Below are 15,079 nucleotides of genomic sequence, written 5' to 3'. Positions count from 1 at the left end.
AGCATGCTGGTCCAGTCGCCTCTTAGACTACTCAGAGTTTTTCTAATATGTACAGCAGTATTGATACATGCAGTGTATGATTTTTTTCAGTTTTATATATACAATTATCCCTTGAATGATTGAAAGCAAAAGTAACAGTCGCTCAGTTGTGTCTGACTCTTTGCGACCCTATGGACTGTACCCTGTCAGGCTTCTCTGTCCATGGGATTCTCCAGGCAAGAATACCAGAGTGGGTAGCCATTTCCTTCTCCAGGGGATCTTTGTGATCGAGGGATCAAACATGGGTCTCCTGCATTGCACACAGATTCTTTACTGTCTGAGCCACCAGGGAATCCTGTGAATGACTAAGAGTATTTTCCTTCATTAGTGTTTATAATTGAAGTTGTTCTTTAGCAATGTGCAAACCCAGTGCTGTCAAAGTTCTAGAAGAGAATTTAGGTATATGCTGCTGTTGCCTCAGTGAGTGCATAGTAACATAGCTCTATATACATTCAGGGAATACTTTTCATGTCTACATGTCTTCATGAAGTTTTCCCAACACTCTGGTACATCATCCAGGGGAGGGGAAAGCAGGCAATTCATTTCATTTTCCATGCAAAGAGAGAATAATCTTTTTACTCAATTATAAAATAAGGATTGGTTCTGAAAGAAGCTTTGAAGTAATAGAAAATTGTCTTCCAAAGAGAATTCATGTAGTTAGTTAAAAAAAAAATAGGTTAAGAATTTTTAGTAATTGTTATTTTATTGTTGTTGTTACATAGGAGTCAATAGTTTTAAAATATGGCCAATTTTCACATGTGTTTTGAGGGATATGGTACTTAAGAGGTTTTTCTCAAAAATTCCTATTTCATTATTTTGATAATTTAGAAACTTTTTCCCATGAGCATCATAAGCTTATTCCTGTCTTACAACATGTATGTCTTCCTATGTCTGGAAAATTCGCCTCCTAAATTTTTCCACATCTGTCTCATTTCAACCTGAGGATCATGTCTCCTGAGGGCCTTCCTTTATACACTGTCTCAAACAGCACCTCCACCTTCCCAGCCTCTAACATCCAGTTTTATTTTCTTCAATGTATTTATCACCATCTGAAATTAGTTTGTTCATTTACTGACTTGTCTCTTTCTGCATTAAAATGTTGGCTCTCTGAGAGGAGAGATCTTGCCTTCTCTATTGTCTGTCTATCTCTACTACTTAGAACATTTCCTTTCATATAGTAGGCCTTAAGTATAATTTATGTGGTTGGAAGGATGAATAAATGAAAGGATGCCTAAGGTGTGATTTGTAGGAATATCTGATAGGGTAATGTGTATAGTGAATCACCAAGAAGGAATACGAGTAACTTTACCCAAATTTATTTCACTATATAGAACTACTTTTTCTTTAAGCATTTAGCTGTATCAGACTTCCACAGAAGACATTTTGGAAATGTGACTGATGTACTGATATATTAATTTTTTTCTTTTTATATTATAATAATATCGAAGTTATATGCAAATTGTAAGAATGATACAGATAATTTTTCCTGAATCACTTGAGAGTAAGTTGCTGATGTTATACTGCATCACCACTGAATACTCTAGAGTACATTTCCTACAAAGACATTCTGCCACATGATCAGGATAAAATAATCACAATCAGGAATTCAATTGGTTGTTTGGTTACTACCATCTAACCTACAACCTACAATTGGTTGATTGGTTACTACTATCTAACATACAACCCTATTCAACTCATACCAGTTGTTCTGGAATTCAGTGGTGAACATCCCTAGAAAGGAGAGAGGCACAGAGTAGGCACCCTCAAAATTAGCATGTCTTTCCTTTCAAATCTTTGGCTGATTACTTAAGTTCACATGTGGAGGAGACTCCATAGGGCCTAGTGGAAGGTTATAGCAGACATGAGAAGTTTTTGAGGGGATATTTCAAATTTGAAGTTTGAGTTCTACCAAACACATCAGAATAAAAGCATTCAGAAAAAGACTATTTCAAGGAATGCAGGGTAGATTATAAAAGGATAATAGATCACTGCATTAGGAAAGAGTAAGGCGATGTAGGTTCTCATTTCAGTTTTGTCACTAACCAACACTTACCCATGGGAAATCACTTAACTTCTCTCTCACTAAGTACTTTTCTAGGTTATCACTATTTGTATGTCTGTAAGTTCAATTTCTTTTCATATTCAAATTTCAAAATAAAATAGGCATTGATTGCATTTTTCCTCTTTAAAAACTCATAGTGGAAAAAAGAATAACTGATTTTGCCACTGTTTTTGTGATACTGGGCTTTGAGCAAACTCTGGTAAATAGTGAAAGAGGAGGCCGGCATCTTGCAGTTCATGGGGTTGTGGAGAGTCGGACATGACTTTAGTGATATATGTATATTTCTTGGTAATTTTTTGGTAATTTCTTGGTAATAATTCTCCTACATGACACTCATCATTGTTATACACCACTTGAAGTGATAGATATAAACACTGTAAGAATATTGGATATTGTTTTCATCATGAATAACCCAGTTAGAGTTAGATATTGTTTGATGTTGCACAAAAATGTCCTTTTTTAAAATGTGCCTTTGTTGTATTAAAATCTCTTGAAAGGTTCAATTCTACAGTATGTAAGCTCAATCTGGAATCATTGAAAAGTTTTCACATTATCTTTTTCTTTCTTAACTCTTCTAGTTATTTTCCTTGTATTTAGTGTTATAGAAAAAGCAAATGAGGAGTTGGGCCTGTTTAAACATACATGTAATTAGTGCTCAAGAGTCAGAAATAGATAGGAATTTATTATTTTAAGTGATATTTTGTATGCCAAATTATAAGTATATTTTATACTTAAACCTAAAGTAAAACTGCAAAGTGGCTATAGAAATTTTTGTAATTGGAGATAAATACTTTCATATTTGAGAGAGGCTGTATCAAAATTGGATATTGTTACTTAGAATTGAATTTTTATGAAGGTGAAGTAGATTTTATGTTTCATATTCTTTTATTTGTAGCCAAAAATAGAAATATATGAAGACAATCAAATGAAGTCTTAGAAAGCTTCAAATGCATCAGTACTAGTTTGATTCATATAAGTTGCTTCATTCTTGGGTATGTCATGGGTAGTTCTTGAGTGTGTAAGATTCTATCCATGTCACTTCCTAAGTAAGGAAGTTACTTCTTAAACAAATAAGTCCAATTTTAACTATTGAGTAAGGGTAAAATTAAGAATATCCTAAATGAAAGAAAATGTCCAATATATTTAAAACTAGTTTACTTCTCCAGTTTAGCTCTATTTTGTGCTGTTCTCTTGCAGTAAACACCACTATCTTCAGAAAATAAGGAATGAGAAGCAAGGCAGAAAGGACATTCATTCATCTTGGAAGGACCCAAAGCACTTTGAGATATAAAGGAATGTAATTATAGCTGCTAAAACCACCTTTGTCGCCGAAATGGATGAAGTACTTCAAATTTAAATGGTAACCAGAATTCTCATGTTTCCACCAAGAACTTTAGATCACTTGAAAGGATTTTTTTTTAACTTTAAATATTTACCTTAATAAATGGCAAAGTGCAGATAGCTGATAATTTTATAACTTATTTAGCATAGTTAGGATTTTATTTTCTCTTTTAATGCTTGGCTCTGATATTAGCCAAAAGAATTGTTGTTTTTTCCCCCAGGTTATCAACTTCTTAACATAGAAACAGATAAGCCTATTTGACAAAGAATTTGGCATAGTATTAGTATACTTACAGGTCTGTCCTTTGCCAAATATTTTTTCCTTTCATAAAAGCAACTCGGGCAACATAAATGGTAGTATTCTATCACATGTGAAAGTGTTTTATAATCTTATTTTCTGAACTTTATTTCATATTGTTTTTTTAGTTTCCTTATGTGACATCTGGTCTCTTGATCTTTTTCCTTTCATATCTGACATCTTATTTTAATTTAATCTTTATTTTATCCTCTCCCCCTCCTTCTCAGGAATTTAGGGTTATAAAAGACACCAGGTTTTAAGTATTCTGTCATTTAAAAAAAAGACACAAGGATCCAAAATGGAAAAGGAGAGAGAAGTTTGAAAAAATTATAGAATTATTTCTTATTGTGAAATCACAGTGATTGTTACATTTTAAGTAGAGTGGAAAGCAATTATAGAAGGACTTAAAATTCTTTGTCAGTCTTCTCAAATCTCCTTGATCTTAGGCCAAAATTGTTTCAACACATGTTTTGTAAAAACTCAAATGTTTGCAACTTTAATGGCATCCTAGTGAACAATTAGAACTTTTATTCATTGGAAAAGTCTATTAATTTGGTTTTGAGGGATAACCATTTGTTTACTTGAGTCATTGTGTCTTGGTAGTGAATGAATGCAGTTGAGTAAAACTAGGTCCTTACTTTGAAATCAGAACATGTGAAAAATCAAATACAGTCCTAATCAATGACTAATCCTAATGATTCTAAGGAATGTAGGACCTATTATTTCAGGAAAATGATTTATATTGGTAAGTGTAACCCAGGATAAGTAGTATGTAAGGAATGTTCCCTGTACTAACATTAACCTGGATAGGAAATACCTTAACATTAATTTTTTTCTTTTTAATTATCCAATTATTGGTTAAACTTCTACTTATGGCATAGTTAGGAATTTCCATATGCTTGTCACTATCTCCCAGCATTTAGCATTTTAAAATATTGAACAAATTCTTTCTAGTCCTCAACTATTAAAAAATTATACAAAGTTGAAGAAAGTAGCTTTTGAAACATAGCAAAACTTAAGTGCTGAATATCCAGTTATGCAAAAAAATAGTACATACAAAGTCACTGGGGAATTCCCTGGAGGTCCAGTGCTTAGGACTCAGCACTTTCACTGCCCTGAGCCTGGGTTCTATCCCTGGTCAAGGACCCAAGATCCCGCAAGCCACGTGGTACAGCTAAAAGAAAAAAGAATGTCAGCAAACTTCCATGTCTTCTCCACTAATGATCTAAGTTTTCTTTATCCATTTGATTGTATCTGATTCTATAACCTCGTATAACCACAGCTTCATTAATGAACCCCAAACAAACAATATTGTCAAAATTTTTATTGTGATACATTTACCACTCCTTACCAAACATTTATTTCCGTTTAAATTCATCCCTCAGTGATTTGGAGGGCTTCCCTGGTGGCTCAGATGGTCATGAATCTGCCTATAATCCAGGAGACCCGAGCTCGATCCCTGGGTGGAGAAAATTCACTGGAGAATGAAATGGCAACCCATTCCAGTATTCATGCCTGGAGAATTCCATGGACAGACGAGCCTGCTGGGGTACAGTCCATGGGATCGCAAAGAGTTGGATACGACTGAGCGACTAACACTCCCTTTCACAGTGATTTTTGGTAACCATGGATAGGATCATTGAAATCCACAGGGAGTGGCTTTTTCTAATCATTAATTTCTACTTTTTTCACTACCAAATTTGTTTTTTAGGGTCATAATATTAACAAGGATCAAATTAAATTAGAACTTGACCTCTCTAGTGATAATGAACTCGCTCAGTCATGTCCAACTTTTTGCAACCCCATGAACAGTAGCCAACCAAGCTCCTCTGTCCATGGGATTTTCCAGGCAAGAATACTGGAGTAGGTTGCCATTTCCTTCTCCAGGGGATCTTCCTGACCCAGGGATCAAACCCAGGCCTCCCGCATTGTAGGCAGACGCTTTACCGTCTGAGCCACCAGGGAAGGCAAAATAAAAATATTGACTTTATTTTCCCATCAAGTCCAATTCAGAAGTTATGTAATTCACATATATGAGACTACCTGAATTACATATTACTTATTTTTTCAGGTTCCATCTAAGCTGAGTGCCTCCAGAATCCCAAATCTATTGTGGCTTTTGATGAGGGAATGGAATCAGGCTTCTGACTGTGCAGCTGACAGAATTTCTAAATTAGAAATTCACATTTCTAACTGTACAAACTATCATGGCCACCCTGAATAGGCTAAAATTTAAAAGATAATGTTCTAGCTATGTTAAAGTTGAATCGAACATCCAGTTTTATCTAAGTTCATTAGCTTAAAATTATGATTCTTGGGAATAGAGTATATTCTTGCAGATGGTAAGACCACTGCAAATAATGTATCTATAAAGGATCTTAAACTCATAAAGCTTAATAGGCTCCATTTAGGAAAACTGTCCTTATGGAGGGAAGCCTAGCTATAATTTGCCCAGACAAATAGGAATTTAACATAATAGTAATTAATGTGTACTGAGTGATTACTATATGCAAAGCATTGGGATTAGTGTTTAATATGCATTATCTGAGGCTTCACCACTCTATTTGACATAGGTCATATTATTAAATATCTCCATCTTACATTTGAGGAAACACATTCTCAGGGAAGTTATTTAAATTGCCCTGCATCAAGTTGCTAGTTCAACGTAGAGTCAGCTCCATAACCTAAACTCTTAACCAGGAGTTTAACCAGGAGTTTATTCTAGTTTATAAACATTCAATACTTCAAAACTTCAACTTGTTAAAATTTTTATTTACCCAGTGGCAGATAAGGAGAGGTCTTATTATTAGCAGCATTCTCATTTCAGTTTTGTGAAATTATGTTCCCTTAATATACTATTTTTCTTTTGCAACATCAGTTTTATTCTGTCAGTGATTTCTCATTGTTCTGATTATGTTCTTAAAGTAGTAGTTATTATTTAATAGAAAAGATACTTGAAGATGATATCATTAGACCCACATTTATCTGAGATAGAGACAGAGGACAGAGAAGGGAAAAATAGCTGAGGAAAAAATGCAAAACTGGCCTGTTTACTCAGCTGTCCTCCCTTAAAAGTCTGATGTGCCTTTCTCTTTATCCTAAGAAAATTCTTCATTGTTTTTCAGTCTCAGTAACTGATACTGTTACTAAAAACAAAAATAGTAGTGAATTTGGAGACCAGATCATCTTGAATTTTTATTTTATATTGGAGCATAGTTTATTAACAGTATAATTTCAGGTGTACAGCAAAGTGATTCAGTTACACATATACATGTATCTGTTCTTTTTCAGGTTATTTTCCCATTTATGTTATTACAGAATATTGATCAGAGTTTCCTGTGCTATAGTACATCCTTGTTGGTTATCTATTTCAATATAGTAGTGGCATACATTTTCTGTTAAATTCATGTATCAGATCAGTCGCTCAGTCGTGTCCGACTCTTTGAGACCCCACGACAGCACGCCAGGTGTCCCTGTCCATCACCAACTCCGGGAGTTCACTCAGACTCACGTCCATGGAGTCAGTGATGCCATTCAGCCATCTCATCCTCTGTCATCCCCTTCTCCTCCTGCCCCCAATCCCTCCCAGCATCAGAGTCTTTTCCAATGAGTCAACTCTTCGCATGAGATAGCCAAAGTATTGGAGTTTCAGCTTCAGCATCAGTCCTTCCAATGAACACCCAGGACTGATCTCCTTTAGAATGGATTGGTTGGATCTCCTTGCAGTCCAAGGGACTCTCAAGAGTTTACTCCAACACCACACAGTTCAAAAACATCAATTCTTCGGTGCTCACAGTCCAACTCTCACATCCATACATGACCACAGGAAAAACCATAGCCTTGACTAGACAGATCTTTGTGGCAAAGTAATGTCTCTGCTTTTTAATATGCTGTCTAGGTTGGTCATAACTTTCCTTCCAAGGAGTAAGCATCTTTTAATTTCATGGCTGCAATCACCATCTGCAGTGATTTTGGAGCCCAAAAAATTAAAGTCTGACACTGTTTCCACTGTTTCCCCATCTATTTCCCATGAAGTGATGGGACCAGATGCCATGGTCTTTGTTTCCTGAATGTTGAGCTTTAAGCCAACTTTTTCACTCTCCTCTTTCACTTTCATCAAGAGGCTTTTGAGTTCCTCTTCACTTTCTGCCATAAGGGTGGTGTCATCTGCATATCTGGGGTTATTGAAATTTCTTCCAGCAATCTTGATTCCAGCTTGTGCTTCTTCCAGCCCAGCGTTTCTCATGATGTACTCTGCGTAGAAGTTAAATAAGCAGGGTGACACTATACAGCCTTGACGTACTCCTTTTCCTATTTGGAACCAGTCTGTTGTTCCATGTCCAGTTCTAACTGTTGCTTCCTGACCAGCATATAGGTTTCTCAAGAGGCAGGTCAGGTGGTCTGGTATGCCCATCTCTTTCAGAATTTTCCACAGTTTATTGTGATCCACACAGGCAATGGCTTTGGCATAGTCAATAAAGCATAAATGAGTTCTCTGTAAATTGATGTATAGGCTTAAGTCAACTCCTAAAATCCTGGCAAAATTTTTTAAATTTATGTGGAGTGGAAAGGCAAAGAAATTTGAACAGCTAAAATGACTTTGAAAAAGAAGGAAGATGGAAGGAACCACTCTACCCGATTGCAAAATTTATATGGCCACAGTACTCAGGACTGGTATTAGCAGTAGGATAGACATATAAATCAGTAACAGAATAGATAACCCAGAAATAGCCCCACACAAGTATAGCCGGCTGATTTTGTTTTTTTAACGAAAGTATAAAGGTAATTCAATGGAGAATGGACTATCTTTTTATCAAATAATGCAGGAGCAACATGGCACTAGTGGTAAAGAATCCTCCTGTCTTATACAGGAGACAAAAGAGAGGCGGGTTCATCCCTGGGTCAGAAAGATCTCCTTTAGTAGGAATGGTACCCCACTCCAGTATTCTTGCCTGGAAAATTCCATAGGCAGAGGAGCCTTGTGGGCTACAGTCCATGGGGCTGCAAAGAGTTGGACATGACTGAGCAACTGAGCACAATTGAAAATTCATAGAAAAGAAAAAAAAGCCTAATTCTCACCTAAATTCTCAGCCTAAATTCTCACCTTATACAAAAATTAACTTAAAGTGAATCATAGATTTAAATGTAAAACTAGAAAACTTTTTAGAAGTTTTATGTAGGAGAAAATCTGTTTTTGTTTTTTTGTTTTTAATTGGGGGGAAATTGCTTTTCAATGTTGTGTTGGTTTCTGCCATACAACACAAATCAGCTATAATTATGCATATATCACCTCCCTCTTGAGTTTATCCCTCTCCTCCTCCATCCCATCCCTCTAGGTCATCACAGAGCACCAGGATGGGCTCCCTGTGAGAAAATCTTTAGGATCTGGAGGTTAGTGAAGAATAGTTAGGACAGCAAAGCACAACCATAAAAGAAAGAAAAATGGATAAGTCAGACTTGATCAAAATTTAAAACTCTTGCTCTGTAGAAGACCTCGTTAAAAGGATGAGAAGACAAAAGTCATATGTAGAATACTTAAGGACCCGCAAAACTCAACAGTTAAAACAATCAATTCAAAAATGGGCAAAAGACATGAAAACTTCACCAAAGAGGATATAGTCTTAATAGCATTGGCAGAGAAGCGCATTGAAGATATTCAATATCACTTGCTATTAGGGAAATGAAAATTAATGCCATGATGAGTTATCACTGTATACCTGTTAGAATAGCCAAAATAAAAAATAATAACAATGCTTAATACTGATGAGGATACAAAGAAACTAGATCTTTCATATTATTACTAGTAGGAATATAAAACAGAACAGACACTGGAAAATAATTCGATAGTTTATTTTAAAAAATGTACACTTACCATATGACCTAGCAATCCCACTGTTGGGGATTACACCCAGTAAAGTGAGAACTTAGGTTCACACAAAAACATGTACCTTATTGTTCGTACCAGCTTTATTTGTAATAGCCATGGATTGTACCAGCCAACATGTCTACAATATGTAAATGGCTAAACAAACTGTGGTACATCCATACTATGGAGTACAATAATAGCAATAAAAAGGAATGATCTACTGATATATATCACAGCTTGGATGGATCTCAAGGACATAAGGCCACATGATGTGTGTGTGATTCCATTTATATGACATTCTTAAAATGACACAATCATGATGATGGAGAACAGACATTTGTTGCCATGGATTTGGGAAGGTTGGGTGTGACTATAAAGAGGTAGCACCAAGGGATATCTTTGCAGTGATGGAATAGTTTGTATCTTAATTGTGATGATAGCTAGAGTAATCCACATGTGTCATGAAATGACATTGAATATACATACATTGTACCCATGTCAGTTTCCTGGTCTTGATATTGTATTATATTTATATAAGATGTGACTACTGGGGCAAACTTTCAAGGGTAAATGAGGCTTCTATGTACAATCTTTGCAACTTCCGATAACTCTTTTGTTTCAAAATAAAAAGTTAAAAAAATAACCCTATTTTAATTAATATGTATGGTCCAGAAAATTCAGTCCTGTAAAATGCAGCATTATGCTGCTGCTGCTGCTGCTGCTGCAGCTAAGTCACTTCAGTCATGTCCGACTCTTTGCGACCCCATAGATGTTATGCTACTTGTGGATTAATGAAATGACTAGGGTGAGCTACACTAGAACCTGGTTAGAAGCTCTGAGGGTGCGGCTTTGAGCTCCAGATCTACCCCCACCCCCAACCTCCCCATCCCATCTGGTGGCAGTTGTCTGCTTTGGTTTTAATATTGCCAAGGGCATTTCTAGGTCTTATGGCTGGCTGGTGGACTCCCAGGACAATCCCATTGATTCAAAGAATCTCCCAGTTAACAACTGTTTCATGAGCCACATCTAGGCAGATTGATCCAAGAAAGTACTAGGGGTGCTGAGATCTACCCTCCTGCTTCCTTGGGTTCCTGGGAGGGATTGCTGGCTATTTTTTACCAAGTTCTCTCTCCCCTGCATTGTGTCGTACTATCATCCCTCTTCCACCATAGGAACTGTAAACAGCCTTATTTGAGAACAAGGGTTGAATCAACTGTTACAGCTAAGTGCATATTATCCAAACATGTGTATGATAAAATGTTCCCCTTTTTGTAACAGTTTTCGGTCCAAGGTTTAGTGTATCTTATGTTTCTGAGATTTTGTTTATGAAGAATATTTCATGTCCTTTGTAAAAAGCTGTTGATCCAAGGTTCCAATAATTTGAGGAAAAGTAAAAGAAGAACCAGAAAAGTTATGTAATCCTTGCTTTCTAAACTAAAGGGCATAAAATTCGAAGTGATCCTGCGGATTCTTTTGGAAAGAATATTAAGCGATCAGCTGGGTTATACCTCTACCTTATAGTGGGACGAACAACATATCTGACTGATGGAGTAATTTCATGCCATTTTACATACTGACTTCATTCATTCATTTCATTACATATTTACTTGGGGAAAATAATATTTGCAATAGATAAAAAATTTTAATTTACTTTGTGCTAACATTAAGTTTAAGTGATTTGTGTATATTATCTCTTTCTTGGCTGTAAATATATCACTATGGAGGGTACCTGGGATACAAAGAAGAGCAGATGCAGGTGCCGGCATCTGTCTCTCTAAGAGAGCAGACAAACATGTAAGTAGCAGTGTTCAGAGATTAATGGGAATATGAGGACAGAGCTGTGACAGTGCTTTTTCTGTTTGGGAAGGGTGAGGAAAGACTTCACAAAGCACAAATGAATCCTACTGCTGAATGTTACTGGTTAACAGGATTTTACTGCCAAGGAACAAGCTAGAGGAAAAGAGTATTCCTGTTTTAGGCGAAAGGAATAACATGTGCAGAGATATACTTACCTCCTTTACAGGAAAAAAGGACATAGACTTGTAAAGTTGAAGAGTTTATCCAAGTTATTTTATTTTGACATCCTTACTTGATATAAAATTAAATGGAAGCTCTTGAAGGCAAATCTATTTATCCAGTATTTCTCAGAAATTACAGTATCACTTGAAATATTCTTTCAAACTATGTAGTTCAAAATGCATTTTGATCAGATATTACTCTATTCCACAAAAGAAGGTTCTTCATTGTGTTTTCTTTGTTTAGAAATCTGCTTTACTTTCAAGCTAAAATGTAGCTAGGTATTATTTCTATTTCTCTTAAAATTTTTTATTATTAAAAATTCTAAGAATTCAGAATAATATTAAAAACATTGTTATCTTACCACCAAGAATTAATTGAATGCCAACATTTTCCCATTTTTTTTAAAGAAATAAAACAATTTAGGAACAATTGAAATCCTCTTTGTATCTTTCTCCAATCTTATTCTTGTCATCCTTTTCTGGAGAAAATGCTGTGAGGTTGGTGAATATATATTCCTATGTATGTACCCATAAACAACAAGAAATGTAAATAATGATATACTAGATGTACTTTTTCCATCTTTCATGATGTGTGATATTCATTTAAATGCATTTTTTCATATGAACTCAAAATAAAACATAGCACAGGTGAGGTGGCAACATACTATAGTCAATAGTAGAGATTTCTCATGCTTCTCCTGCCTTCCAAGATGCCCTACACTCTGTCTATGGAGTGTGTTTCTTTAGATAAACCTTCTTTCACTTAAAAAAAAAATAGTGGGGATTTGCTGTTGTGTTGTGACTTTGTCCTCCTGTGTTCTCTTCTTGATACCTAAAATACCACTGTTTTCTAGTTAATTCTGCATCGTGTTTTGGGAGAATGTAATTCTTTCATTCTTTAGGTTTTCAAATGTAGTTTTAAAGACTTTTGTTGGGAAAAAGTTATTTCTGTGGGCTTATATCTCTCACATTAGCTCTTTTAATTCTTTACTACTGAGATCATTGTAGCAGAAATACTCTGTAGTAGAGTCAGATGATCAAGAAATGACTATACCATGTGGTAGAAAGTCTCCCTTCACACATGTTTTGCTGGCAAGACAACAATACTGGGTAGTAAGAAGTCAGTCATGATGTGTGGGAAGAGTTAGCCTCTGAAAATGCCATGACAAGACTATCCAGAAAGAGGATGTTTATCTGAACTTCTAAAAGAGCTTAGAAGTCCTTTCACCAAGGACCTTGCCATGGCATAAGGGATAGAGGAAGGGATAGAAATCTTATTGTGAAAGAAAGGATTGCTGTGGGTGTTGAGAACACATTCTTTACCCTTTGATTCTTTGTACCAAATGTAATTAACAGTAAATGTTTTAAGTTAATGACAATCAGCTAGAATACCACTAAACATATGTGGCAATTGAAGAGCATGATAAATACAAAGCATCTCCTTGTTTCTGTTACCTTCTCATAAGGGTGAGAAACTAGAAATCTGCACAAATGCTTGTACTAGGCAAGCCAGTTAGTCCTAACCTCGCTGGTGTTTTAATTCTGAATTAACGGTCCCCAAGCAGTAGCAACAGAATAATGGGGCGGGGGTGGGGGTGGGGGTGGGGGGATTAGTTTTTATCATTCCAGCTTGTACATTTTGAAGATTAACAATTCTGGCACATGGTCACAGGAGAGCTTATCTAAAAATACCAAATTGTAGGAATGAAAGGAAACACTCATTCCCTAAGAAACTCATTCTTCTTGGAGTCAGGCCCAGCTTTTGTTTCCTTCTGTTGGTTTAACATATATAGAAAGGAAAACATGAAACATTCTGGTACTTTAGAACTCTCTGATGTTAAATAATGAGCCATTGTATAACCAGTGCTAGAGTACAGGTGAGTTTCACATGGGGAATGTTTAAAAGGAAACAAGATGCAGATGTTGTGTGTGTGTGTGTGTGTGTGTGTGTATGATCAATTGATTTTTTACAAGGTTAAGAAGTAGTCCAATGAAGAAAGATTAATCTTTCCAACAAATGATACTGGAACAGTACAAACAAAGACAAAAAAAACCCCAAAAGCCCTTGCCTCACAACTAAACATAGGCCTTGAAGATAAATGAAAGAGAGGAGATGGTAAGAGATTCACTGTATAGAAATGAAGTAATAAAACTCCCATGAGAATAGAAATATCTAAATGGTAGAAGGAATAATTGGAAGACAGTTTAATCTTTTGAGTGAGAAGCATTACGTATTGTAGGAAATGTGTATATGTTATAGCTAAATATTCATTTAACCCACTAGCTTATTAAGCATGCTACTATTCACAGAGCAATCTAACTGTGTTAGATTGGAGGGGTATTATAAAGACCCTTTGAGGGACTCATATATAAACAATAACAGAACATGATAAGTGCTATCATAGTGGTGCCAGGGAAGCTCAGAGGAAGGGACTGGGTAATATGTATTCTCATCCTGAATGGGCTTCCTTTGCTAACCCACTGAGCGCTGAGTACACCGAAGAATGTTAGTTGATCCACTGTCCTTCTGAGCACTTTGGGAAATTGTTCATTTGATAGCTAAAATCCAATAAGGGATCTCTTCCATCTGGTGCAATTTGAATCATGATAATTACCTCAGGCTGAAAGAATAGACAAAGTGAAGGAATCTGACGTGGTTTCCCTTTATTCTTCCTTTGAACTGTCATCACTTTTAAGTGGGTAGTCTTTCTCTTGCCTCTAGTTCTGTACAATGTCTATCACCCAAGGAAAGCAGCAAAGGAATTTTTTAAAGACTGCCAAAACTCTATAGAAATGAAAGAATGCCTTTTTTTTTTTTTTAACGTAAAGAAGTCTCTGTGATACTCTATGCACAGACAAAAGGGAAGTTGAAGTTGCATGTGATCACTTTGGCCAGCCTTTTGTGGATTTTCTAATGCACATTCTCATCTCTCTTTGAAGATTGCAACTTGTACTCACACTTTCCTGAAAGCAAGTACTACTTTTATTCTCCTCTAGTCTCTGTCACATAACAAGAGCGTTGGTGGAAATTGCTTTTCCATAAAAAGAACTGTGCCACCTACTCTTCAAATGCCACTGATTAAGAAAATCATTGATTGATTTTCCCTAGGGAATAAATTAGGCTATCCCCTGAGAGTGGAAAAAATAAATAATGGGATATAAAGAATGAAGTTTGCTGTGTGTTATGGGGAAAATGTTTATGCAGTTGCCATGGAAATACCATGTAGGCATTTAGACCAGAAGCTTATGATATCTCTGTATTTGCCAAATATAAATCAGATATGAGTTGCATTCATTCTTTTTCTTGGCTCACATTTAGTCTGACATGTGTGGTTATGTAAAATATGCTCCTGCTTTAGCATATTTGCTTAATATTTGCAGGAAACGTATAATACAAGGGGCTGCCATGTTTTAAGATCGTATAATTAAGGCATAGAAATAAAACTAAGGGAAGC

At 35.9% G+C, this 15,079-nt stretch overlaps 1 protein-coding gene across 9 annotated transcripts in view; it reads left to right on the top strand.

Moving 5' to 3' along the window:
* The window catches only part of PEAK1 (pseudopodium enriched atypical kinase 1), a 313,556-nt gene that overhangs the window by 152,849 nt on the left and 145,628 nt on the right, over positions 1-15,079 (top strand). For all 9 annotated transcript variants that reach the window (XM_027521585.1, XM_027521588.1, XM_027521589.1 and 6 more), the window contains one exon: positions 3,299-3,461. The gene's annotated coding sequence lies outside the window, so the exon portion shown is untranslated. The remainder of the gene's footprint in view (positions 1-3,298; positions 3,462-15,079) is intronic.

The sequence above is a fragment of the Bos indicus x Bos taurus genome, chromosome 21 (genome assembly GCF_003369695.1).
Source record: "Bos indicus x Bos taurus breed Angus x Brahman F1 hybrid chromosome 21, Bos_hybrid_MaternalHap_v2.0, whole genome shotgun sequence".
Lineage (NCBI taxonomy): Eukaryota > Metazoa > Chordata > Mammalia > Artiodactyla > Bovidae > Bos > Bos indicus x Bos taurus.
Note: the sequence above shows the minus strand (reverse complement) of the source record. Positions and strands in the feature narration are given on the sequence as shown.